This window comes from Eschrichtius robustus, chromosome 4, assembly GCF_028021215.1.
Source record: "Eschrichtius robustus isolate mEscRob2 chromosome 4, mEscRob2.pri, whole genome shotgun sequence".
Taxonomy (NCBI): domain Eukaryota; kingdom Metazoa; phylum Chordata; class Mammalia; order Artiodactyla; family Eschrichtiidae; genus Eschrichtius; species Eschrichtius robustus.
In genome coordinates this window covers 135,779,642-135,802,433 of record NC_090827.1, presented here as the reverse complement: position 1 = coordinate 135,802,433, position 22,792 = coordinate 135,779,642, and the positions used below count along the sequence as shown (strand labels likewise).

At 35.3% G+C, this 22,792-nt stretch overlaps 1 pseudogene; it reads left to right on the top strand.

Moving 5' to 3' along the window:
• The first annotated feature begins 19,656 nt into the window (after nt 1-19,656).
• On the top strand, nt 19,657-20,359 carry LOC137763542 (AKT-interacting protein pseudogene; annotated as a pseudogene).
• The last annotated feature ends 2,433 nt before the right edge of the window (nt 20,360-22,792 follow it).

Below are 22,792 nucleotides of genomic sequence, written 5' to 3'. Positions count from 1 at the left end.
TCGTTTACAGATAAAACCTACACATAAAATTACAATCTATGTACACATAGGTACATAATTTAAGGTATAATACAGAGAATGGTTTTAATAAAAGACAAAGAATAAAGCTTTTATTATATTTAATTTTTCTCCCTTGGATTTCAGAAATTCTAGTAATATAATGTATGATAAAAAGTAAGGATGCCCCCAACAAAATCAAATCAAATCAAACAAAGACACATTGTAATTATACGTGTGAAAAAGCAAAGTTTATTTTTGCTCTTCCACCAAAAGCTTAATTCTTTTAAGAAAAGGGTTATTTAGTGAAAACTTTCAATAAACATAAAATTACATGCTTCTAAGAGAGAAGATATTCATCAATTTTAGTAAACTGTAGGGGAAAATTGTATTTTTTTATGTCCAAGCATGAAAGAAACTAGAGAACACAACTCATCTGAAGTTTAGAGCATACATTAAAACAAACAGTTTTTGTAATAATTTGTTATCCTGGTCTGTACACAATTACCATCATTACTTCATTAAATGTCTGAAATTACTTTCATGTTTTAGACCCTAGGTAAAGAAGCTTAGGTTAATCATACTCTACAATTCATATCACATCAGCAACATTGTCCCAGAAAAGGATTCTCCCCGCTGCTTCTTCCTTTCCATTCCTCTCTTCTCCCCTTCCCTCCCTTCCTCTTCCTTCCTTTCTCCCTTCTTCCTTTCTTCTCCCTTCTCTCCCTGTTCTTCTCTTCCCCTTCCTTTCCCTCTCTTCCTTCTTCCCCTCTCCTCTCCTTCTTCTCTTTTCCCTTCCCTTCCAATTCCTGCCTTCCCTTCCCTCCACTCCCCTCCTCTCCCTTTCTCTCCCATCCTTCCCCTCCCGTCCCTCACTTTACTCTTTATTATACTTTGCTCACCTTACCTTATTCTGCTTTACTCTTTTCTCCTTATCATTCTTCAGTCCTCTTACAGGACTCCCAGAGACAAACATTCTAATAAGTGGAATATGTACTTTTTGGTTCCATGCTTTTGCAAAATATGTATTATTTAGTTGTCCTGTATTTTTAGTTGAGATAAATGGTTTGGGTTATATTGTGTATGTGTCTGATCCTCTTCTTTATCTTTCTACCAAGCGCTATTTTTAAGGTTTACCCATGTTGTTATTTGTTCCTCTAAATTATTGTTTCTGACTTTTGCCTTTTACTGTAAGGCATGTATTCATAACTCTTAACCTGTCTATTTACATGGTTATAGGCATCAAGGTTGCCTCTAACTCCCTGACATCAAAGATTAGTCTGCAATGAACATCCTTGTAATTGTCCTCAAAAGGAAATGAATAGTTTAAGGATATGTAGTGGGGAATAGAAGAGGCCTCCATTCCATATCTGAAATGAAGAGCTGATTGTTTGCTAAACAAGAGAGAGTTGTGTTTGTGGGATACAGTGTTTCTGAGCAAGAAGACTGATCCTAAGATCGGGAAGCATGGAGTTCAGAGATGGCAAATTTTCAGAAGTAGGAAGGGTTAGATATTGGTTAACTTTTGAGTGTGGAATTGAAATTAGTAGACTGTAGTTTTTGCAGATTGGCTAAATTTCATATTTATGATTACCAATGTGAATTTAACATGATTTGGGATGGGTTTAACACTGGTTCTTATCATTGGCTCTTGGTATCATTGACACAGGTGGATAGGATTTTTGTCCTTATTTATGTTATTTCTCTTACTCTTATATCTGGCTCTGTTGCTTTCCAACCTCTTTTGCTAAATGTTTAACTCAGTATTTTAGACTTTCTTATTTCCTGATAAATATATTTAAAGCTATAAATTTCCCTCAAAGTATTGTATGAGCCTTACTCCACAAAACATTAATTACAAAATGCTACGTGTAATGATCTCATTTTTATTTAACTTTAAATATTTAGAAACTTATTTTATGGTTTCCTCTGTAGCACAAGATTGTATTTAATATATAAATACATTTCTAAATATGTGTTGAGTAATAAAGAGCCCTCTCCTTCAGCAATCCTGCTGCCTTTCACCACCTTCCCTTTGTTACTATTTTCTTCATTGTTATATTCAAAGTGTCTGTGATACAAAGGGAAGGTGCCTGCCATCTGGTGGCATTTCTTCAAAGAATTCTATCATTCAAACGGCACAGAATACTCATGTGAAGGAATATATGATAGCAATGAAAAGTGCTCAGTTTTAATTTGTAAGTGGTTTCCACTTACTTCTGCTTCTCATTCTTCTGGATCTCCTCCTTCTTAAAGGTTGACTGTGAAACATTTTTTAATTGCAAGGTTGCTGAACACATCCCAGATGAAACAGTAACTATGCACGTCTAAGAATTCAGCATGCCGGTGTACCACAGTCATTTTTAACACAAATTCAAAACAACAACAAAAAAAGTGTTAAATATCAAAAAAACAGAACAAAACAAAGTATCTGTGATAAAAAAAAAAAAAAAACTCTCCAGTTTCTGTCCTCTCTTCTTATCTTAACCCACTCCAATCAGTTTTACCCAAAGCGATCCTCCGAAATTTTTCGTATCAAGGTCTCAGTTGATCACTTCCTTCTCCTTGATTAACTTTATTCATTTCCCTTCCAGGATGCCATCCTGCCTCATCTTTTCAGTCTCAGATATTTTACTATGTAGCACCTCAGGGCTCATGGGACAAACTGCCACCGTCCATTCTCTAAAGCTCTGCCTCTTGGTGATCTCATCTTGTAACAAGTCTTCAAATAAGTTGATTACACTCAGAAAAGAATGTGAACTGTGCAGTTCATGGGTTCAGTGTTCTGTCCACATCCATTAAGCTGTTTGTTAATTATGCTATTCAGATCTTATATATCATTACTGATTTTCTGTTGGCTTCCTGTATTGATACTAAAAGAAGCATGGAGGCATGTTAAATCTGCATTATGATTGCAAATTTAAATCTCCTTATAGTTATGTAGCTATTCTTGTTTTGCATATTAAGGCATTTTACTATATATATTTTATATTTTATTTATTCCTCATTTTATATGTTTATATATTTATAAGTACATATATATAATTTAATATATTCATCATGAATTAAACCTTTTCTAATTAAGATGTGACTCTCTTTATCCCAAATAATATATTTTCCTTAAAGTCTATTTTTGTCTGATACAAGTACAGGTAACCAGCATTCTTTGGTACTATCATGACAGATTTTTTCCCTATCCTTTCACCTTGTATTCTCTGTACCCTAATGTTTTAAAAGTCTTTTTGACACAACATTATATTTGAAAATGCATTCACTGATTTTTTTTTTATCATCATTGCTTCTTAACTGGAGCGTTTAGTCTATTTACATTTAGTATAACTACTCACATTCCTGTTTAAATCTCCTATCTATCTTTGTGTGTTGCTATTTTTCTCTAGTTTTATCTTTTTGTTTATTTCTGTGCTTCTTACCTGTTTTTAATTAATTAGATATTTCTTTCACTTTCTGCTACTACTTTGGGTGATATATGCTCTGTTTTGGCTATTTTCATTTTACTTCAAGAAATTGCAAAAATATTCTTCTCAAAGTCAATGCCTTAAGGAAAAAGGACACTTCTTGAACAATACATTTTTAAATACATTCATTTACTTCTCAATTTACCTCTTAATTTGGTGTTGCTTTTTAATGCTTTATTTAAATTTTAATCTTGCATAACATTTTTATTTTTAAAAAGGCAACAATGTATTTAACACAGTTTGTTGTGTTTTGATCTTTCCTCTATCACAAACATTCTATCCTGGATCTCTTGCATTCTGCCCAAAATATGTTTTTCTGAATTTCCTTTGGAATGGAAGCTGTTGGTAGAAACACTTTATAGTGCCCCATTCTTGAAATATTTTTTCTTTAAGAATAAAATTATAAATTCAAAATTAATGAGTCGTTTAGATTTAAATTTTTTGTCATATGCCATTCTAGTGCAAATATGAAAAAAGGTATTTAAAGGAAATAAATAAGGGTATTTCTAATACTACACATTGATAGTTTAATTCACATCATTCAGAATCAGCACTATATTTATCAGCACAATTTAATTATATAGAAGTTTGACTTTCATTTTGCTGTCAATCTAATTATTTCTTTTTAATCTCTTGCTCAAGGTAATCTGTCACTTTTCACTGATTCTTCCTGAAATGCCTCTGTATTTTTGATGTTTTGCAGTTTTGCTTTGGTATATGTGTAGGTGTGAAATGTTTTTGTAATCATGCCTGGAAATTGAAGTCTTCATGATGCAAATCATTCTTTCATTATTTCTGAAAAATGTTCAGCCTTTATATTTGTATTTGCAGATATTACTCCTGGTTTCCTTCTCCTTGCTCTTCCTTCTGGAACTTTACTTAGACACATATTAGGACTTCTCACGATATCTTGTATATCTCAATTATCAGTTTAATATCTTCTCTTTTCTTTTCTCTATGCTTAATTTTGAATAATTTTTTCTGACTTGTCTTCCAGTTCACTAATTCTGTCTTTAGCTGTGTCTAACCTACTTTTAAATTCATCTATTTAATTATAAGTTTAATTACTGAATTCTTATACCTTAACATCTTGATGTGTTTTGAAGTTAACTATCCCCTTCAGATATTTTCAAGCTTGTTTTTCATTCCTTTGAGCATGTTAAACCTAGTTTTAGATGTTATTTAGATAGGTATCTGAAGATTCCAGTATCAGACATATTTAATCATGTTTATGCTTTCCATTTTTATTGCTAGTTTTAGGTCATAGTAAATTGTTTCCTTGTGTGAGTATTTACGTTTGAATAAGAACTGGTCTTTTTAAAAAAAAATAAATTTATTTATTTATTTATTTTTGGCTGCATTGGGTCTTCGTTGCTGTGCGTGGGCTTTCTCTAGTTGCAGCGAGTGGGGGCTACTCTTCGCTGCAGTGTGCGGGCTTCTCGTTGTGGTGGCTTCTCCTGTTGCGGAACATGGGATCTAGGCATGCGGGCTTCAGTAGTTGTGGCACACAGGGTCAGTAGTTGTGGCTCGCAGGCTCTAGAGTGAAGGCTCAATTGTTGTGGTGCACAGGCTTAGTTGCTCCGCAACATGTGGGATCTTCCCAGACTAGAGACTGAACCCATGCCCCCTGCTTTGGCAGGTGGATTCTTAACCACTTTGCCACCAGGGAAGTCCCTGAACTGGTCATTTTAATTGGTAAATTATTTATGCTATTCCTTGAGGCTTGGGGTTGGTGTGCTCTTGTAAAGAAGAGCTGAGTATGCTTCCATTAGGTTCTTGTGGGTTACTACTTGTCTGCAACAACTACTGTTTTCATTGAAGCTAAGATGGCAACAGCAAAAGAGCAATAACACTTTATGAATCACAAGGTAACACTGCCAAGTAAACCATAAAAAATGCTTTCTCATCACTTTGGAGTTTTATTTAAAGACAGTTTTACCCTCATTTAGATTGTTGTCATGTCATTCTTCTATATGTATGAGAAGGAAACTATAAGCAAAATAAATTGAACAAGGCAATCTTAGATCTTTTTCACATTGAAAATCCAGCTCAAAGTGGTATAGCATTTATTGAAAAAGTGTTCCATTTTGTCTGTGATTTTTTTCTAACCTTCTAACACTGCATGTTTGCTGTATAGTCAATGATAATTAAGTCACAATTGCTGCCAGGCCTTTAGCAGATATAATACACATCCTAACTGCTAAATATTAAAATAGGACCAAAAAAAAGTTGAATCTTAGAATAATTAAATATGGTGAATTTACAACTTGAGGGTTTTTTTCTGTACCTCCTCAGTAATGTGATTTTGAGTGCTGCCTTGGGGCTTCAACTTCTTAGGGATGGTTTCCCCCTTCTCCACACCTCAGTCTAATGATTGCCAAGGCAGTATTATTTTCAATATTTTGGAGAAGGCAGGGTGACTAGGTATATCTGCATAGATAACTAGTTATCTTAGGACTAGTTTACTTAGGACTTATGATTTAGGAGCTCCAGCTTTAATAAGAAAAATTTCCTATTAAACTCCACACCTTAAGAGAAGCCTGGGCTTTTTCTCTTAGCTCTCACACTTTACCACACCTTAAAAGTCAAAGCTCATATTTGTGAAGTTTGGCAAATGTCCTTAAGGCAAAAACTATTTCAATGTTGAGCTTACCTCTACGGGTTCTCATCTAGACTAGATATGGTAATTCCTAACTCTCATATCATGTCAGCTTTTTGATCTTTTAAGAAAATATTTTAAAATTTAGTAATTTTAGTCATTTTTAGTGGCAAATAATAGCCTGGCATATTACCAGAATAGGAAGTCTATCTTCCTTATTTCTTCAAATAGTTTCCTTTTTTCATTTGTTTTTTCTCCTTTGGGAAATCTTATTATTTGGTACTTATCCGTAAGTCAGGTCTCTTTAGCTTTTCTTGCTGTTTTCTGGGAAAATTCCTCAATCTGATGTCCCAACTCACTAATTCGGTCTTCAGGTATATCCAATCTACCACTGTTTAATCTTTTGTTCTCTTTATATCAACTCAAAATTTTTCGTACTGACCAAATATTTATACTTCACTCATTTTTAAATGAAATTTAATTCTTGTTTTATATTGACGATTACTGTCTATCCATTAATTGTCTATCTGTGCTGAGGAGGAATCAAAGGCCAGATCTCAGCGTGTGAGTTTAAGGTAGGGGTTGACAAATTTTTTCTGTGAAAGAGAAGATAGTAAATATTTTAGGTTTTGAAAATCAGACAGTCTCTGTCATACCATTTAAACTTCCCCTTATAATGTGACAACAGCTATAGATATTACAGAAATTATTGGGTATGGCTGCGTTCCAATAAAAATTTATTTACAAAAACAGGAACCAGGCCCAATTTGGCCTGCAGGCTGTCTTTTGCTGACCACTGTTTTAGAGCATAGGAGATAAGCCTTGTGCTGAAAACTCCACCAGATGACCATTGCTGATCATTCCCATTTGTAATCTTATTTTTACATATATATGTACACGTATATAGAGTCAGTATTTTGAATATGATTCAAAATTTCTGTCTGTTTTACAAACAGTGCATTTCTTTTCTTTTTACCATCTGACCTTTTGTAATCTTAAATTTTAAACTTTGAGGTATAGTATGATTGGGAAGTGACAGTCTCCCTAAATTGTAATCCATGGTCTTAGGGATTTTTAGAGAGTAAGATGGAATATTCAATACCTAAGGGCAACTCTTCAGAATGCACTTATTTCATGTGAACACTGATGTCTTTGCTACTGCTGCCAGTTTCTGCAGTGAAGCAGGCAATAATAGCCTCAAGGCAACATACAGTAGAGGCAAAAAGTATTTTTTTCTAAACACTTATCTTTTCTAGTCTCTATAAAAATTTTCTGGCCCTTATTACTTGGTGCTTAGCTTTCTCCTTCCATTTTCCATATCCCCTTTTTATAATTTATATATATATATATATATATATATATAATTATACAATATATATGTTTACCCATCTTTTTCTGGCCAGTGTTCAATTTCCAAAGATTGTGGAACCACCAGTGTATGTAAATAAATCTGAAACTACATCATGGAAACTAAAATCATATTTTTTAACATCACACTTATGGGAGAAACAAAATGAAGGGTTAGCTTTAAAATCCTTCATAATATACTACATGTGAATATGTGAGCAAACCCACTGGAATGGAAATTGCTTACACTAAATGTGAGAGTAGGTTTCTGAATACTGTGGCATTTGCCACAAACTAGTAATTACCTACCATAATTTGGAGAAACTGCTCGGTCCAACAACTGTTTGTGACAAGCTACTCTTTTGTTGAAATATGCATATCATAGGTTGGTTATATTTTAATCTTTATTAGGTATAGGTATACAATTTATCTCAAACAAAAATATATTAATATGGGTAATAGTTAATGGCTGCATTAACATTAAAATGACTCTGATGTTGAATTTCATGCTAGAATATAAAGAGAATTAAGAAAATAGTTACCTCTAATATATATATATTTGTCATGGAGAAGAGATAAGTGAAATGATATGATATTCACTCTAGGTTTACTAGACTTTTAACATGTGAAAACATTTGAAAATACAGAACAATTTGAACTGTAACTTCCATCAACAATGGGTGTATGGAGAATTAGAAGAGTCCTGCCAGAAGAGTTGATTCTAAGAAAACAAATAATTTTTTTTTTGCATTTTTGAATTTTATTTAATTTATATTTTTATACAGTAGGTTCTTATTAGTTATCCACTTTATACATATTAGTGTATATATGTCAATCTCAATCTCCCAATTCATCACACCACCACCACCCCACTGCCACTTTCCCCCCATGGTGTCCATACATTTGTTCTCTACATCTGTGTCTCTATTTCTACCCTGCAAACTGGTTCATCTGTACCATTTTTCTAGGTTCCACATATATGCGTTAATATATGATATTTGTTTTTCTCTTTCTGACTTATTTCACTCTGTATGACAGTCTCTAGATCCATCCACGTCTCTACAAATGACCCAATTTCGTTCCTTTTTATGGCTGAGTAATATTCCATTGTATATATGTACCACAACTTCTTTATCCATTCCTCTGTCAATGGACATTTAGGTTGCTTCCATGACCTGGCTATTGTAAATAGTGCTACGATGAACATTGGGGTGCATGTGTCTTTTTGAAATGTGGTTTTCTCTGGGTATATGCTCAGTAGTGGGATTGTTGGGTCATATGGCAATTCTATTTTTAGGTTTTTAAGGAACCTCCATACTCTTCTCCATAGTGGCTGTATCAATTTACATTCCCACCAAAAGTGCAAGAGGGTTCTCTTTTCTCCACACCCTATCCAGCATTTTTTGTTTGTAGATTTTCTGATGATGCCCATTCTAACTGGTGTGAAGTGATACCTCACTGTAGTTTTGATTTGCATTTCTCTAATAATTAGTGATGTTGAACAGATTTTCATGTGCTTCTTGGCCATCTGTATGTCTTCTTTGGAGAAATGTCTATTTAGGTCTTCTGCCCATTTTTGGATTGGGTTGTTTGTTTGTTTAATATTGAGCTGCATGAGCTGTTTATATATTATGGAGGTTAATACTTTGTGTGTTGATTCATTTGCAAACATTTTCTCCCATTCTGAGGGTTGTCTTTTCGTCTTGTTTGTAGTTTCCTTTGCTTTGCAAAAGCTTTTAAGTTTCATTAGGTCCCATTTGTTTATTTTTGTTTTTATTTCCATTACTCTAGGAGGTGGATCAAAAAAGATCTTGCTGTGATTTATGTCAAAGAGTGTTCTTCCTATGTTTTCCTCCAAGAATTTTATAGTGTCCAGGCTTACATTTAGGTCTCTAATCCATTTTGAGTTTATTTTTGTGTATGGTGTTAGGGAGTGTTCTCATTTCATTCTTTTACAGGTAGCTGTCCAGTTTTCCCAGCACCACTTATTGAAGAGGCTGTCTTTTCTCCATTGTATGTCCTTGCCTACTTTATCATAGATTAGTTGACCATAGGTGCATGGGTTTATCTCTGGGCTTTCTATCCGGTTCCATTGATCTATATTTCTGTTTTTGTGCCAGTACCATATTGTTTGATTACTGTAGCTTTGTAGTATAGTCTGAAGTCAGGGAGTCTGATTCCTCCAGCTCCGTTTTTTTCCCTCAAGACTGCTTTGGCTATTTGGGGTCTTTTGTGTCTCCATACAAATTTTAAGATTTTTTGTTCTAGTTCTGTAAAAAATGCCATCGGTAATTTGATAGGGATTGCATTGAATCTGTAGATTGCTTCGGCTAATATAGTCATTTTCACAATGTTGATTCTTCCCATCCAAGAACATGGTATATCTCTCCATCTGTTGGTATCATCTTTAATTTCTTTCATCAGTGTCTTATAGTTTTCTGCATACAGGTCTTTTGTCTCCCTAGGTAGGTTTATTCCTAGGTATTTTATTCTTTTTGTTGCAATGGTAAATGGGAATTTTTCCTTAATTTCTCTTTCAGGTTTTTCACCATTAGTGTATAGGAACGCAAGAGATTTCTGTGCATTAATTTTGTATCCTGCAACTTTACCAAATTCATTGATTAGCTCTAGTAATTTTCTGGTGGCATCTTTAGGAGTCTCTACGTATAGTATCATGTCATCCACAAACAGTGACAGTTTTACTTCTTCTTTTCCAATTTTTATTCCTTTTATTTCTTTTTCTCTGATTGCCATGGCTAGGACTTCCAAAACTGTGTTGAATAATAGTGGCGAGAGTGGACATCCTTGTCTTGCTCCTGATTTTAGAGGAAAGGCTTTCAGTTTTTCACCATTGAGAATGATATTTGCTGTGGGTTTGTCATATGTGGCCTTTATTTTGTTGAGGTAGGTTCCCTCTATGCCAACTTTCTGGAGAGTTTTTATCATAAATCAGTGTTGAATTTTGTCAAAAGCTTTTTCTGCATCTATTGAGATGATCATATGGTTTTTATTCTTCAATTTGTTAATATGGTGTATCACATTGATTGATTTGCATATATTGAAGAATCCTTGCATCCCTGGGATAAATCCCACTTGGTCATGGTGTATGATCCTTTTAATGTGTTGTTGGATTCTGTTCGCTACTGTTTTGCTGAGGATTTTTGCATCTATATTCATCAGTGATATTGGTCTGTAATTTTCTTTTTTTGTAATATCTTTGTATGGTTTTGGTATCAGGGTGATGGTGGCCTCATAGAATGAATTTGGGAGTGCTCCTTCCTCTGCAATTTTTTGGAAGAGTTTGAGAAGGATGGGTGTTAACTCTTCTCTAAATGTTTGATAGATTTCACCTGTGATGCTATCTGTTCCTGGACTTTTGTTTGTTGAAAGATTTTTAATCACAGTTTCAATTTCATTACTTGTGATTGGTCTGTTCATATTTTCTATTTCTTCCTGGTTCAGTCTTGGAAAGTTATACCTTTCTAAGAATTTCTTGAAAATTTCTTCCAGGTTCTCCATTTTATTGGCATAAAGTTGCTTGTAGTAGTCTCTTATGCTGCTTTGTATTTCTGTGGTGTCTGTTGTAACTTCTCCTTTTTCATTTCTAACTTTATTGATTTGAGTTCTCTCCCTTTTTTTCTTGATGAGTCTGGCTAATGGTTTATCAATTTTGTTTATCTTCTCAAAGAACCAGCTTTTAGTTTTATTGATCTTTGCTATTGTTTTCTTAGTTTCTATTTCATTTATTTCTGCTTTGATCTTTATGATTTCTTTCCTTCTGCTAACTTTGGGCGTTGTTTGTTCTTCTTTCTCTAGTTCCTTTAGATGTAAGGTTAGATTGTTTATTTGAGATTTTTCTTGTTTCTTGAAGTAGGCTTGTAGTGCTATAAACTTCCCTCTTAGAACCGCTTTTGCTGCATCCCATAGGTTTTGGATCATCGTGATTTCATTGTCATTTGTCTCTAGGTATTTTTTGAGTTCCTCTTTGATTTCTTCAGTGATCCCTTGGATATTTAGTAATGTATTCTTTAGTCTCCATGCGTTTGTGTTTTTTACAGTTTTTTCCCTGTAATTTATTTCTAATCTCATAGTATTCTGGTCGGAAAAGATGCTTGATATGATTTCAATTTTCTTAAATTTACTGAGGCTTGATTGTGACCCAAGATGTGATCTATCCTGGAGAATGTTCCATGCGCACTTGAGAAGAAAGTGTAATCTGTTGTTTTTGGATGGAATGTCCTATGAATATCAATTAAATCTATCTGGTCTATTGTGTCATTTAAAACTTGTGTTTCCTTATTAATTTTCTGTTTGGATGATCTGTCCATTGGTGCAAGTGAGGTGTTAAAGTCCCCCACTATTATTGTGTTACTGTCGATTTCCTCTTTTATAGCTGTTAACAGTTGCCTTATGTATTGAGGTGCTCCTATGTTGGGTGCATATATATTTATAATTGTTATATCTTCTTCTTGGATTGATCCCTTGATTGTTATGTAGTGTCCTTCCTTGTCTTTGTAACATTCTTTGTTTTAAGGTCTATTTTGTCTGATATGAAAATTGCTACTCCAGCTTTCTTTTGATTTCCATTTGCATGGGATATCTTTTTCCATACCCTCACTTTCAGTCTGTATGTGACCCTAGGTCTGAAGTGGGTCTCTTGTAGACAGCATATATACGGGTCTTGTTATTGTATCCATTCAGTGAGCCTGTGTCTTTTGGTTGGAGCATTTAATCCACTTGTGTTTAAGGTAATTATAGATATGTATTTTCCTTTTACCATTTTCTTAATTGTTATATGTTTGTTTTTGTAGGTCATTTTCTTCTCTTATGTTTCCCACTTAGAGAAGTTCTTTTAACATTTGTTGTAGAGCTGTTCTGGTGGTGCTGAATTCTCTTAGCTTTTGCTTGTCTGTAAAGCTTTTGATTTCTCCCTCGAATCTGAATGAGATCCTTGCCAGGTAGAGTAATCTTGGTTGTAGGTTCTTCTCTTTCATCACTTTAAGTATATCATGCCACTCCCTGCTGGCTTGTACAGTTTCTGCTTAGAAATCAGTTGTTAACCTTATGGGAGCTCCCTTGTATATTATTTGTCGTTTTTCCCTTGATACTTTCAATAATTTTTCATTGTCTTTAATTTTTGTTAATTTGATTACTATGTGTCTCGGCGTGTTTCTCCTTGGGTTTATCCTGCCTGGGACTCTGTGCTTCCTGGCCTTGGGTGGCTATTTCCTTTCCCATGTTAGGGAATTTTTCGACTATAATCTCTTCAAATATTTTCTCGAGTCCTTCCTCTCTCTTTTCTCCCTCTGGGACCCCTATAATGTGAATGTTGTTGCATTTAATGTTGTCCCATAGGTCTCTTAAGCTGTCTTCATTTCTTTTCATTCTTTTTTCTTTATTCTGTTCTATGGCAGGGAATTCCACCACTCTGTCTTACAGGTCACTTATCCGTTCTTCTGCCTCAGTTTTTCTGCTATTGATTCCTTCTAGTGTATTTTTCATTTCAGTTATTGTATTGTTCATCTCTTTGTTTGTTCTTTAATTCTTCTAGGTGTTTGCTCTTTAATTCTTCTAGGTCTTTGTTAAACATTTCTTGCCTCTTCTCGATCTTTGCTTCCATTCTTTTTCCAAGGTCCTGGATCATCTTCACTATCATTATTGTGAATTCTTTTTCTGGAAGGTTGCCTGTCTCCACTTCATTTAGTTGTTTTTCTGGAGTTTTATCTTGTTCCTTCATCTGGTACATAGCCCTCTGCCTTTTCATATTGTCTCTCTGTGAATGTGGTTTTTGTTCCACAGGCTACAGGATTATAGTTCTTCTTGCTTCTGCTGTCTGCCCTCTGGTGGATGAGGCTATCTAAGAGGCTTGTGCAAGTTTCCTGATGGGAGGGACTGGTGGTGGGTAGAGCTGACTGTTGCTATGGTGGGCAGAGCTCAGTAAAACTTTAATCTGCTTGTCTGCTGATGGGTGTGGCTGGATTCCCTCCCTGTTGGTTGTTTGGCCTGAGGCGACCCAACACTGGAGCCTACCCTGGCTCTTTGGTAGGGCTAATGGCAGACTCTGGGAGCTCTCATGCCTAGGAGTACTTCCCAGAACTTCTGCTGCCAATGTCTTTGTCCTCACAGTGAGCCCCAGCCACCCCCTGCCTCTGCAGGAGACCCTCCAACACTAGCAGGTAGGTCTGGTTCAGTGTCCTATGGGGTCACTGCTCCTTCCCCTGGGTCCTGATGCACACACCACTTTGTGTGTGCCCTCAAAGAGTGGAGTCTCTGTTTCCCCCAGTCCTGTTGAAGTCTTGCAATCAAATTCCACTAGTCTTCAAAGTCTGATTCTCTAGAAATTTCTCCTCCCGTTGCCAGACTCCCAGGTTGGGAAGCCTGACGTGGGGCTCAGAACCTTCACTCCAGTGGGTGGACTTCTGTGGTATAAGTGTTCTCCAGTTTGTGAGTCACCCACCCAGCAGTTATGGGATTTGATTTTATTTTGATTGTGCCCCTCCTACCGTCTCATTGTGGCTTCTCCTTTGTCTTTGGATGTGAGGTATCTTTTTTGGTGAGTTCCAGTGTCTTCCTGTCGATGATTGTTCAGCAGTTAGTTGTGATTCTGGTGCTCTTGCAAAAGGGAGTCGAAAACAAATAATCTTGACCCACAGCTAACATTTTATCTTTTTTCTATTTTAACTTTATTTGAGATGATGAAATATAGACTACTATAAGATACCTTTATTTTGTGTTATTGCCTAATGAGCATTTCCTTGCCATTGTAATAATTTTTTGTAAATATTGTTTTATTGGATGGATACTATTTGTAATATGAATAGGCCAATAATTATTAATTGTTCCTTCAATGTTGACCTTTAGGGTTTTTCCAGCTTATTTTGCTATTAAATGCATGCTTTGATAATTATCCCTCACTCCTCCAAATAAAATTTATTGAAAAGTAACTGTGTCAGGTGCTTTAAAAGCTACAGAGGGAAGACAACAGTGAATAAAACAGACACAGCTTCTGCCATGTTTAGTCAAATTGCAGAAATTTTTAAAAGAATTTAAACTGTTAAGGACCTTTATTACTTATTGCCAAGTCACCTTCCATAAATAATGTATCAATTTATAATTGAAACCAAAGTATATCAGAGTTCTCCTCCCAGCAAAACGAAGAAACAAATACATTTGAATATAACATGTCTTAAATCCTGGTCTATTTACGGGGGATTAAAAAGGTGTCTTCTTTCAACATGTATTTCTATTATATTTTTCACATATTAGCTATTTATTTTCCTTTTTTTAAAAGAAATTATTCATGTTTGTTGTCGATTTAATCAATTGGGGTCTCAGATCTATTTTTTTTGGTTGTTGCTGCTAATGTTAATCAATTTGTTCTCCTTTATAAACACCTACCTTTGTTTTAAATTTGTAATTCTTTCCTTTATCCAGCGACTATTTATAAAACTTTAATTCTAGTTTCCTCTTTCTGCTCTTCCTTCTACTTCTTTGTCCTAATTATGTTGTATCAATTGGCATAATGCCACCAGAGCAGGACAGATAAATAATTTTCTTTTCTCTGAATCTAGCATCATGTCTGAAATTCAGAAAGTATTCAACAGAAGTCTGCTCAATTTCATCCCAGATAGGATGCCTAAAATTTTTTAAATATATATAATTTTAAAAAGCAGTAATAAGTGTTTTGAACTCTACAGTCTAAAACATTGTTTTCTAAAATGTGGTAAAGGGTGGTACTCACAGATTTTTCCAGGGGGCTCAGAAGAAGGTGCTGAAAAGAGTAAAAAACATGAGACATTAAAAAAAAAAGAAAATCAAAACACTATGGTGAATGTTGTGGCTTGACATTCACCTTCCATTCAAACCTTCCAGCCTACCTCTAGTGTGCATTTCTAGAGGCTTTTCTTCAGACACCCTCTCATCCATGGTTCTTCATGCAATGGTCCTCTATTTGAATGCAAGCACTTGGAATTTGTTAGGCAAACAAGGGCAGAGGCCGTCTTCATTTTACTTTAGCCCTTTCTCTGCCAGCCAGCACAGTCGTGGATGCAGTTCCACAGTGGTGTGCAAGTGTCCAGTCTATGTGTGTAGAGAACCAACAATTGTATCATTTGCTGTTGCCACAAATTCCTAACCCCTGAATCGCAGCTACTATGGTGTGTTGGTGAAGTTAATTATTCCAATGGTGACCTCCTGTTTTTCTACCTTGCTGATTGTGGCAGAAGTCACAGTGCCCACAGTGGGGCTTTTCTGTTTCTATCACCATGCCCCCAACAATTCTGAAAGCACCTAAATCCCTAAATGTTCTTCTTGAAACAGCTGGACTGCCTAACAGTTCCTGCAACTGGATGTTGACTGATACAATCACAAGTGATAAAAATTATTCCACTTTCATTTCTCTTTCAAGTAAAGGAGAAATTCTATGGTTAGAATCAGAATGTTTACCTCCTCTTTAACATCACATATCTTCCTTTTTGATAGAGAGTGTTCTAAGTGAATAGACACATATGACAAGCATAATTGATGGAGATTTGATTAACATGGTACTGTTTGAACACAATATAGAGTCTCCTTAATTAAAGAAGATTAAAATCTAAAATGAGTCAGAAGTAGTGCGCACTATATAATTGGAATAAAGAAAAATCTCAGGACTTGGCATATACTAGAAGACAAAGGAAAAATAACAGAGGATCTCAGTAGTACTTAAGCATTTTGATATTTTATGGTACTCAAAGCCCTTATTAAAAGAAAGAGTGCATTATCTGTACTATTTAGTTGGAATATTCCAGATGTCTCTAGTCTTTATAAACATATCACAACATCTTAATCTTTGTTTATTTGAATTGCTCCTTGGTCATGTCTCTTTTTCATTCCATTCTTAATCACTGAGTCTGTGATTAAAAATGGCAAACATGTGTTTTGAGAGAAACTAAGCTGTGATTTCGGTTGTGGGTAGTAATTTCAGAGTGGCAGACATATTAACCCCTTCCTTTCCAGCCTACTCATGAACTTATAACAAGACTCAAGGTAATAGTAAACACAAAAGAAGCAAGCAAAGCATAGAAAAATGAACTACTTTTCAGTTCAAATACTTTGTATGGTTATACCAAGGAGAGGTTTCTGAAAGAACAAACAAAAGTGACAGTTTAATATTTACAAAACAATGTTCAGCTAAAATAAAACAGACAATCATAGATAGGATATTATTGTGGTTAAGACTCTTAATTTTTGCTCTTAAAGAAAGATCAGTTTTAGAATCTGACAATCACTGGATCCAATCCTACTGACTCTGCTTCTTCCTCTCTACAGGGTCAACTGTAAGTCATTTCAGCATTCCACAATTGACTTCTCCATTTGTAAAATGAGAGAAATCAGCTCACATGGTAACTGTAAGTTGATCATCGTCTATCAGAGCAAGAGACATACCTCAATTTAATTAGAAAAAGTTCTAGATAAAAGTTAAATACCGTTCATCATACCTATACTGAGGGAAAATTGAAAATATAATTTTAATTTTCATGGAAAAGAAACAGTTTTATTCATTTCAAAACAGCATTGCATTGTTATATGTATAGAATTTCAAGAATTATCATAAATTTCGAAAAACCTTGGAACAAAAAATAAAAATGATATAAAATAAATATATTGAAATATTTATGGGTAAAGTCAAATATTATAATATGGTTGTGTGAAAGACAATATTAATAGTGTGTTTATTTTTAAATGAATTTGAATAAGTTCAATGGAGTAGACTCAGACAGAACAATTTGTTCAAAAATTTAGTTCAAAGAAAACAATAACCCATATAAAGTTGAAACAGAGCCTATATAAGTAGTCATAGTAACACAAAGACAAATATTTCAGAAAATCTAAAAGTTTTGTTGGCTCCAAATTTTAAAAAATACATTTAAAGAAATTCCACTGTCATGTTAATACTTTTGGTAAAACCACATACGTCCTGAATTACTACACTGCAACCAAAATACTACTCTATAGTCCTATCACTAGGTTTTTTGGGGAATCTATATATTGAATTTGAACCATATTTTATAAAAAATGTTTTGTTGCTTTTGAGTCAGGAGATTGGTAGTAAGAAGTTTACATCAATCATGTTAAGGCGATAGTCCAAACTCTTTCTGATCCCCAGTGGGTCTGTGACATGTTATTTTTTCTTTTTTAAAGAATTTTCTTTTAAAAAAATACTATGATTTGAAATAAGCATCTTTGCTTTGATAACTTGTGTTTCATCTTTGCCTGTTGAAAGGTGCATTATGATTACTGCCTCATTGAAGACTACTGCTTGCAAATGGTAAATTTGTCTCTGTTTTTCAGCCCTTTTTGATGATTGCATTTATCATATAATTTCATAACTCAAGACATTAAATTGATGCTATTAAGAAGATTGAATAAGATGATCTAAATGCCATACCAATTCATTGCCAATTGTTTATTTCTTTAATAATTCTGGCAAAGTTTGAGATAATTTTGCTTGTTTGCAACGTTCTGTATTATTAATAGTTCAGTTTTGTTCTCAGTGAATTCTAATCCTTAGAGCCCACCAGATATCTCTTAGAATTAAGTGCTTTCTTTTCTATCTGTCCTGGAGGTACATTGTGATTTTCAGATTGACTGATTGATTTAATGAATGATGATAGAGAGCTGTATCTTCCATGCTGGAAAATATTGAAAATAGAATCAATGAGATAATGTCTGTAAAGTACTAAGTGCAAGGAAGAGTTCAATAAATGTTAGCTATTTTTCCTATTCATGTGGCAAAATTCAACAGGAGTGCTCATTTAGAGCAAATGAATAAAATCAATTACAGGAGTTATGTTCAGTCTTTAAAAAGAACATGGTAAAACTCAGTGTATTAGTTATCTATTGCTGCTTAACAATGATACTATAAACTTAGTGGCTTAAAACAGCACACATGTATTTCCTCACGGTTTTTCTGGGTCAGGAGTCTGGGCACAGTTTAGCTGAGTCCTCTGCTTCAGGGTCTTTCAAAGTTGCAATCAAGGTGTTGGCCAAGTGATGGCCATCGGAGGCTCAACTGGGGAGGAATCAGCTTCCTAACTCACAGTGTTATTGGCAGAATTCAGTTCCTTTCAGTTTGCCAGACTGAGGACCTCAGTTTCCTGCTTGCTCTGAGCTGGAGCCTACCCTCGGCTCCTTGCCACATGCTGTTCTCCACATGGCAGCTCACAACATGGCAGCTTGCATCTTCAAATCCCGCAAAAGAAAGAGTCTCTTAGCAAGATGAGTTACAATCTTTTGTAATATATACACATAATCTAGTACATCATGTCACCTTTGGCATATTCTGTTGGTTAGAAGCAACTCATAAGTCCCACCTACACTGGAGGGGAGGGTGTCAGACAAGGCATGAATACCAGGAGCATGATGAGGGGGGCCACCTTAGAGTCTGCTGACCGCACTCCATGAGAACAAAAATTACAAAGTAGTGGCTATATTTCATGGTTTAAATTCATTAAAATCCTTCTTGCTGCCCTTATATTAGGAAAAATATTTTTTTCTAATTAAAACATTTGAGGAAAAAGAACTCTTTTGTAATTTTTAAGTATTATAACACTGGAAGGAGATAATATCTTGGGTTTGCATAGCACTTTAGAGTTCACAGTGTATTGATATTTATAACTATTATTATTTCAGACTAGAAAATGGACGGTAGAACTGATATTGATTTCAAGATTACAACACAGAGTTTAGGCTCCAAGTGAAGCCTTAATTACAGCATCCTGCCATGTATCTGTTGATGAATTCAATATGCGCCTCTCTTGATTTGGGCCATTCTTCTTAATAACTTTCTTAGTTAAAAATAATTCATAGTGGATGGAATGGTGGGTAGGGGAGTGGGCAGAGACAGGCTTGCACTGTGGCCAGATAAGCTGTTGGGCCGGGAGAGTCAAGTGCAGAGAGCACTGTATTGAAGTCATCAAGATGAAGGGCGCCACAGGTCAACTAGAAAATGTATGCCAAGCATGAATTAAACTGGTGACACAGATCTTTTCATTTCTTTGTTTGAAATACATGTTATGAACCATTTTCTGGAGCATGTCTACAAGCACTGTGTGCAAAAGATCTGGTGGTCAAGAGAATATTTTCACGGGACCTACAAACCAGAACACCATGCACAGCTCGAAAATACAGCTGCCTTCTAATCTCAAATTGTTTCCCTCATAACTAAGACTGTATCTCCTGCCCCAGCAGTAAACAAATGGCAACCATGTTTCTTACAGACCCTTCCCTCTGGAATACTCTCTTCTTGAAGTATTCTCTTCTTGGTTGTAAAGCAGAAGTTACTTGCTGTCTATGAGTAGCCATCTTGTAGCTCTTCATTAATGTGGTTCAGAGTAGCATTCATATGGCAATGACTTTATCAAGATGACACATTTAAGTCTATAGTGATTATCAGTGATAATTCTCCAGATGGTGACTGTCCACAGGGGGTTTGATATTTCTATCTTTCACCCACTAGCTGATCCCAACTTAGGTCAACTAGATATTCAGAGAGCATTTGCAAAATGCAGGTGGAACCATAAACATAGTTGTTAAGTATTTATGTATCCATGGAGAGTTGAAACAGCAAGCCTCCTAAAACCAAAGGCTGCAGTACTGTATAAAAAGATAGTTAGCTTTATGAAAGAAAAATGCTCAACAGTATTAGAGTGTACACTGTGTGTTTGTTTGATAAACATAAATTAGAAGACCCTGTGTAATTAGTTTTCCTCCATGAAATCCATCTGTATGTGATGAACTCATAGAGAAGATGCTACCTCATAAAAAGAAACTTGATGAACACCACGATAAAAGTCTTCAGGTTACAGAATTCCAATGTTTAAACTCCAATGTGCAAAGAACTTGTAAACTGTCATTCCTGTGCCTGCAAGAAAAGGAAGAAGAAGCAGAAAATCAGTGACTTTTCTTGGACTCATCAGAGACCTGAGATTATAAGGAAACTTGTTACCCTGAAATCTGTAGAGACAAGCAAATTCAGAGAGTCACAGATGAGATCTGCTTACCTGGAGCAGAAACTGTTGGAGCCATAAACTGGTAGCGACACTTAAACAATCATTTTGATGAATTGCTGGAGGCTGAGTGTGGGCTAGCATGAGAGGGAAAAGCCCATGGGGGCTGTGGTCTTGGACGACCCCCATACCTTCACAGGTTTTAGCTCCAGGAGCACCCCCCTGGGTTTTCCTAGTGCACATGCAAATTCTCTAACCTTGTGATTCTGGCTGGAGGAGGAGATATGAGTAATCATTGTGTAATATGTCCAGAGGATTCTCCATAACAAGGGCCTACTTTTCAAGGGGAAAAATTTTACCCAGAGCCTTATCCTAGGCAGCAGAAGGGAATGCTGACTGACCCAGATCACTCTCGCCTTCCTGCCTAGCCTAGACGGTGGAGGGAAGCTAAACAGTTACTGTGGAAATACCAGTCAGTGTTTTAGCCCAGAGTTTCAGGCACACTAAAAGACTGAGACTGAGTCATAAGATGACAGTATTGGTCTTCTGCCCCACACACTGGATTCCAGGAAAATGACAGTGTAATACAGCTGACAGAGCTGCAAGATGCAGACCTACCCTGAGGAGGGAGTACTGAGGGAAGCCCACAATGAGGAAGAGGGACAAAAATCAGGACCCCAGAGGAATATGAAGCCACTGGCAACAACAGCTACGGCAAACATTAATTAGGCCCAACTCCTATTCAGATTCGCATAAATCCTCACACTGAAAGCCTATTTCCCTCAATACTTATTCACCAATACAGCATCACTGGCATTCAACAAAAAACTACAAAGCATACCAAAAGGCAAGAAAAAAAATATCTGAAGAGACAAAGCAAGCATCAGTACCAGACTTGGACATGACACAAATTTTGGAATTATTAAAAAAAGAATTTAAAATAACTGTGAATTATATAAGTGCTTCAATTGAAAAAAGAAGACAATATCCAAGGATAGATAGCTAATGTAAGCAGGCAGGTGGAAACTCTAAGAAAGTATGAAAAGGAAATGCTAAGTATTGAAAACACTGCAACAGAAATGGAGAATGCCTTTAAACGTCTCATCAGTATAGACACAGCTGAGGCAGGATTCAGTGAGTTTGAAGGTAGACCAATAGAAACTTCCCAAAATGGAATGCAAAGGGTAAAGAGAATTTTTTTTTAAAAAAAAGAATAGAAACTCCATGAATTTGGGACATTTCGAAAAGTAACATATATGTATTAGGATTGCCAGAACAAGAAGAAAGAGAATATGGAGCAGAAGAAATATTAAGTAATAATGGACAAAATGTTTCCAAAATTAATAGCAAACACCAAACTACAGATCCAGGGAGCTCAGAGAATAACACGGGATAAATGCAAAACAAACAAACTCATAAAAACTACACCTGGACATATCATATTCACACTACAGAAGACCAAAGACAAAGACAAAAATTTGTGAAGAAGTCAAAGGGAGGGAAGGGAAACACCTTACCTATAGAGGAAAAAAAATAAGAATTACAGTGGACTTCACATCAGAAATTATGCAAACAAGAAGAGCAGAGTGAGATATTTAAAGTATTGAAAGAAAAAAAAGCACCTAGAATTCTACGCCCAGTGAAATTACCCTTCAGAAGAATGTCCTTCAAAAGGATATTAAGACTGTTTATCTCTCTCTTGTGCATAGACACACACACACACACACACACACACACACACACACACACAAACTTAGAGAATTCATCCCCAGCAGACCCGTCCCAAAGGAAATATTAAAAGAAGTGAATTGGAGAGAAAGGAAATGATGTAAGTCAGAAAACTCAGATCTACATAAATAAGGAAGAAGGTTGGAGAAGGAACAAATGAATAAAAATAAAATATTTTAATTTTCTTATTTTAATAGATATAAAATATAACTGTTAAGAATAATAACAATGTATTGGGTGATTATGGCATATGGATAAGTGAAATGAGTGACAGAAATGTTATAAGGAAAGGACAGAGGGATGGGGAATACTCTCTAAGACACCTGTGTTACACATGAAGTGGTACAGTGTTACTTGACAGTGACTTGGATTAATTTAAAATGTTTATTTCAAGCTCTGAAGGAACCATTAAACAATTTTATAGTAGTATAATTGATATGCTAAGAGAGGAGACAAAATTCAAATTATATAAAATGCTCAATGAAAGCCATAGAAAGCAGGAAAAAAAAGGGGGAAATGGAGAAAAAGTATAAGTACAAGAAATATTAAAAAGTTACATATATGGGAGATATTAGTCCAACTATATCAATGATCATTTAAATGATAATGGTCTAAATGCACCAATTAAGAGAGAGATTGACAGAGAGAATAAACCA